This window comes from Schistocerca gregaria, chromosome 10, assembly GCF_023897955.1.
Source record: "Schistocerca gregaria isolate iqSchGreg1 chromosome 10, iqSchGreg1.2, whole genome shotgun sequence".
NCBI lineage: Eukaryota > Metazoa > Arthropoda > Insecta > Orthoptera > Acrididae > Schistocerca > Schistocerca gregaria.
In genome coordinates, this window is record NC_064929.1 from 157,058,688 (window position 1) to 157,065,239 (window position 6,552).

The window sequence follows — 6,552 nt, forward strand, 5'->3', positions numbered from 1 at the left end:
AGTATTTGCATTCTGGTGCGAAGACTGTGGAGATTGCAACTTTCCTGGCAATGAGCAGCTTCAGCGAACGTTATTCAGCAATTCTGAAGACCATGACAACGATGGACTCCCTGGGACTCTATTCGAAATAGTTCGCCAAGCATTCGGACGACCACCGGATTCAAGTGGCCGAAAACCGCTTGTCACCGGCCGTACGAGCGGCTTTGGAGCAGCGCATAGTGGCCCAGATCGAGCAGAACGCTCTCTATGACGAAAAGGAAGGACTAGTTTATGGACCCGGAATAGCAGTTTGTATGTACGTTACATAATATTGCATTTATCTGTAGTCAAATCTTTATACTCGGGTATCACGGGGATGTCAACCTCGTCCCGTCTGTCCGCAGATCGGTCTGCCGCTGTGGTTGCCCCGGTTGCTGCCCGCAGTGGGGCTGAGCCCTCGCCTCTGGTTGATTGGGAGGTCGTTCCAAGGCGTGGCAGGCAGCGAAAGGCGTCCCCGGAGGATGATCAGAAAGCCTCCCCGGTGCGTCTGACAAACCGGTTTCAGGCACTGTCTCTGGCTGAGCCAGATGCAGCTGCCTGTCCTGTTTCAGAGGATCATTCTCAGCCTTCAAGGTCCGGGCAATCGCAGAGGGTGGGCTTACTGGTAGTTGGGAGCTCCAATGTTAGGCGCGTAATGGGGCCCCTTAGGGATACGGCGGCTAAGGAGGGGAAGAAATCCAGTGTGCACTCCGTGTGCATTCCGGGAGGAGTCATTTCTGATGTGGAAAGGGTCCTTCCGGATGCCATGAAGAGCACAGGGTGCAGCCAGCTGCAGGTGGTAGCACATGTCGGGAATAATGACGTGTGTCGCTTTGGATCTGAGGAAATTCTGTCTGGATTCCAGCGGCTATCTGATTTGGTGAAGGCTGCCGGTCTTGCTTACGAGATGAAGGCAGAGCTCACCATCTGCAGCATCGTTGACAGAACCGACTGCGGACCTTTGGTGCAGAGCCGGGTGGAGGGTCTGAATAAGAGGCTCAGACGGTTTTGCGACCGTATTGGCTGCAGATTCCTAGACTTGCGCCATAGGGTGGTGGGGTTTCGGGTTCCGCTGAATAGGTCAGGAGTTCACTACACTCAGCTGGCGGCTACACGGGTAGCGGAGGCTGTGTGGCGTGGACTGGGCGGTTTTTTAGGTTAGAAGGCCTCGGGAAAGTGCGGGATGGGCTGCAGTGTCAAAGGGTGCTTGGCAATTACAGGACGTGCTTGGATCAAGGAACAGTCGGAATTATAGTTGTAAATTGTTGTAGTTGCGCTGGAAAAGTCCCTGAGCTTTGAGCGCTAATAGAAATCACAGAAGCTGTTATCGTTATAGGTACAGAAAGCTGGCTAAAGCCTGAAATATGTTCTGCAGAAATTTTTACGAAGTCTCAGACGGTGTTCAGGAAAGACAGATTAGGCAGAATTGGTGGTGGAGTGTTTGTGTCTGTCAGTAGTGGTTTATCTTGTAGTGAAGTCGAAGTAGATACTCCGTGCGAATTGGTGTGGGTGGAGGTTATACTTAAAGCCGAATTAAGTTAATAATTGGCTCCTTCTACCGACCCCCAGACTCAGATGATACAGTTGCGGAACAGTTCAGAGAAAGTTTGAGTCTCGTAACAAATAAATACCCCACTCATACGGTTATAGTTGGTGGGGACTTCAACCTACCCTCGGTATGTTGGCAAAAATACTTGTTCAAAACCGGTGGTAGGCCGAAAACGTCTTCCGAGATTGTCCTAAATGCATTCTCCGAAAATTATTTCGAGCAGTTAGTCCACGAACCCACGCGAATTGTAAATTATTGCGAAAACACACTTGACCTCTTGGCCACAAACAATCCAGAGCTGATAGAGAGCATCATGACTGATACAGGGATTAGTGATCACAAGGTCATTGTAGCTAGGCTCAATACCATTTCTTCCAAATCCATCAGGAACAAACGCAAAATAATTTTATTTAAAAAAGCGGATAAAGTGCCACTAGAAGCCTTCCTAAAAGACAATTTCCATTCCTTCCGAACTGACTATGCGAATGTAGACGAGATGTGGCTCAAATTCAAAGATATAGTAGCAACAGCAATTGAGATATTCATACCTCATAAATTGGTAAGAGATGGAACGGATCCCCCGTGGTACACAAAAAAGGTCCGAACGCTGTTGCAGAGGCAACGGAAAAAGCATGCGAAGTTCAGAAGAACGCGAAATCCTGAAGATGGGCTAAAATTTACAGACGCGCGAAATTTGGCACGTACTTCGATGCGAGATGCCTTTAATAGGTTCCACAACGAAACATTGTCTCGAAATTTGATAGAAAATCCGAAGAAATTCTGGTCGTATGTAAAGTACACAAGCGGCAAGACGCAGTCAATACCTTCGCTGCGCAGTGCCGATGGTACTGTTATCGACGACTGTGCCGCTAAAGCGGAGTTATTGAACGCAGTTTTCCGAAATTCCTTCACTAGGGAAGACGAATGGAATATTCCAGAATTTGAAACACGAACATCTGCTAGCATGAGTTTCTTAGAAGTAGATACCTTAGGGGTTGCGAAGCAACTCAAATCGCTTGATACGGGCAAGTCTTCAGGTCCAGATTGTATACCGATTAGGTTCCTTTCAGATTACGCTGATACTATAGCTCCCTACTTAGCACTCATATACAACCGCTCGCTCACCGATAGATCTGTACCTACAGATTGGAAAATTGCGCAGGTCGCACCAGTGTTCAAGAAGGGTAGTAGGAGTAATCCATTTAACTACAGACCTATATCATTGACGTCGGTTTGCAGTAGGGTTTTGGAGCATATACTGTATTCAAACATTATGAATCACCTCGAAGGGAACGATCTATTGACACGTAATCAGCATGGCTTCAGAAAACATCCCTCTTGTGCAACGTAGCTAGCTCTATATTCGCACGAAGTAATGGCCGCTATCGACAGGGGATCTCAAGTTGATTCCGTATTTCTAGGTTTCCGGAAAGCTTTTGACACCGTTCCTCACAAGCGACTTCTAATCAAGCTGCGGAGCTATGGGGTATCGTCTCAGTTGTGCGACTGGATTCGTGATTTCCTGTCAGGAAGGTCGCAGTTCGTAGTAATAGACGGCAAATCATCGAGTAAAACTGAAGTGATATCAGGTGTTCCCCAGGGAAGCGTCCTGGGACCTCTACTGTTCCTGATCTATATAAATGACCTGGGTGACAATCTGAGCAGTTCTCTTAGACTGTTCGCAGATGATGCTGTAATTTACCGTCTAGTAAGGTCATCCGAAGACCAGTATCAGCTGCAAAGCGATTTAGAAAAGATTGCTGTATGGTGTGTCAGGTGGCAGTTGACGCTAAATAACGAAAAGTGTGAGATGATCCACATGAGTTACAAAAGAAATCCGTTGGAATTCGATTACTCGATAAATAGTACAATTCTCAAGGCTGTCAATTCAACTAAGTACCTGGGTGTTAAAATTACGACCAACTTCAGTTGGAAGGACCACATAGATAATATTGTCGGGAAGGCGAGCCAAAGGTTGCGTTTCATTGGCAGGACACTTAGAAGATGCAACAAGTCCACTAAAGAGACAGCTTACACTACACTCGTTCGTCCTCTGTTAGAATATTGCTGCGCGGTGTGGGATCCTTACCAGGTGGGATTGACGGAGGACATCGAGAGGGTGCAAAGAAGGGCAGCTCGTTTTGTATTATCGCGTTATAGGGGAGAGAGTGTGGCAGATATGATACACGAGTTGGGATGGAAGTCGTTACAGCATAGATGTTTTTCGTCGCGGCGAGACCTTTTTACGAAATTTCAGTCACCAACTTTCTCCTCCGAATGCGAAAATATTTTGTTGAGCCCAACCTACATAGGTAGGAATGATCATCAAAATAAAATAAGAGAAATCAGAGCTCGAACAGAAAGGTTTAGGTGTTCGTTTTTCCCGCTCGCTGTTCGGGAGTGGAATAGTAGAAAGATAGTATGATTGTGGTTCGATGAACCCTCTGCCAAGCACTTAAATGTGAATTGCAGAGTAGTCATGTAGATGTAGATTCTCTAAATGACCATTTTTTATCGCGCGTTATCGTAATTCCAAATCTACTGAACCGATTGGCATGATTCTTTATTTCCGACGACGCTAACTAAATAGTCTAGGAGTTGTACCACTTTTATTCCGATCCATCAACTATAAATTCGATTAAAAAAAAACTTTTTTCAAATGGCCGCCATTTTGTTTCCTATGGTCCAAATAACTTAGACGAGGTACAACTCCTAAAGAATCTTATATACTTCGCTACCGTCAACTCAATTTTGATTTCAGACGAGCCGGCTGACTTATGATATTCAGCGTGTGGAGGTCTACATCGAAATTTTGTTTCGTTCCGACGGCACTTCGGCCTTTGCTCTTCAACATTTCCGGCCGAAAATATTCGAGTTATTAGAGGAAATATCTATAAACATTTTGACCAAATTTGACATTGATATCTATAACATGTCCCGAGAAAAACATTCTCAAAGAACATGCTTTTTTCGGGCCAAAGATAGTAAACCTCCCCTTAAGAACGCATTTAAAGATTGGTGAATTTCCTATTTTAAACTTATAAAATAACCTAGTGGATATTTATTTTAAGGATAGATCCGACAACAGGACTTTCAGGTGATGAGACAGCGAAACTGCGCAGCTGTTGTTGTTGTGGTGGTCATGCAGCTCTCCATGCTACTCTATACTGTGCAAGCTTCGTCATCTCCCAGTACCTACTGCAACCTACATCCTTCTGAACATGCTTGGTATATTCATCTCTTGGTCTCCCTCTACGATTTTTACCCTCCACGCTGCCCTCCAATACTAAATTGGTGATCACTTGATGCCTCTGAACATGTCCTACCAACCGATCCCTTCTTCTTGTCAAGTTGTGCCACAAACTTCTCCCCAATCCTATTCAATACTTCCTCATTAGTTATGCGATCTACCCATCTAATCTTCAGCATTCTTCTGTAGCACCACATTTCGAAAGCTTCTATTCTCTTCTTGTCCAAACTATTTATCGTCCATGTTTCACTTCCACACATGGCTACACTCCATTTAAATACTTTCAGGAAAGACTTCCTGACACCTAAATCTATACTCGATGTTAACAAATTTCTTTTCTTCAGAAACGCTTTCCTTGCCATTGCCAGTCTACATTTTATATCCTCTCTACTTCGACCATCATCAGTTATTTTGCTCCCCAAATAGCAAAACTCCTTTGCTACTTTAAGTGTCTCATTTCCTAATCTAATTCCCTCAGCATCACCCGATTTAATTCGACTACATTCCATTACACTCTTTATGCTTTTGTTAATGTTCATATTATACCCTCCACTCAAGACACTGTCCATTCCATTCAACTGCTCTTCCAAGTCCTTTGCTGTCTCTGACAGAATTACAATGTCATCGGCGAACCTTAAAGTTTTTATTTTTTCACCATGAATTTTAATACCTAGTCCGAATTTTTCTTTTGTTTCCTTTACTGCTTGCTCAATATACAGATTGAATAACATCGGTGAGAGGCTAGAACCCTGTCTCACTCCCTTCCCAACCACTGCATCCGTTTCAAGTCCCTCGACTCTTATAACTGCCATCTGCTTTCTGTACAAATTGTAAATAGCCTTTCACTCCCTGTATTTTACGCCTGCCACCTTTAGAATTTGAAAGAGAGTATTCCACTCAACACTGTCAAAAGCTTTTTCTAAGTCTACAAATGCTAGAAATGTAGGTTTGCCTTTCCTTAATCTTTCTTCTAAGATAAGTCGTAAGGTCAGTATTGCCTCACGTGTTCCCGTATTTCTACGGAATCCAAACTGATCTTCCCCGAGGTCGGCTTCTACTAGTTTTTCCATTCGTCTGTAAGGAATTCGTGTTAGTATTTTGCATCTGTGGCTTATTAAACTGATTGTTCGGTCATTTTCACATCTGTCAATACCTGCTTACTTTGGGATTTGAATTATTATATTCTTCTTGAAGACTGAAGGTATTTCGCCTGTTTCATACATCTTGCTCACCAGATGGTAGAGTTTTGTCAGGACTGGCTCTCCCAAGGCCGTAAGTAGCTCCAATGGAATGTTGTCTACTCCGGGGTCCTTGTTTCGACTCTGGTATTTCAGTGCTCTGTCAAACTCTTCACGCAGTATCGTATCTCCCATTACATCTTCATCTACATCCTCTTCCATTTCCATAATATTGTCCTCGAGTTCATCGCCCTTGTATAGACCCTCAATATACTCCTTCCACCTTTCTGCTTTCCCTTCTTTGCTTAGAGCTGGGTTTCCATCTGAGCTCTTGATGTTCATACAAGTGGTTCTCTTATTTCCAATGCGCAGCTATCGAGGTTTATTCCATACAGGCGGGTTAGCGTGACAGGGTGTGGCACCCAGTAGAATCATAGGTCGCTCATATTTTTCGAATCGCTGCTGTATCGCCTTCCAAAGGTGGACCAATTCTCTGTGAAACGTGTGGTCATAATGTTTTGACTCATCAGTGATGAACAACAAAGCGAGCTAGATTC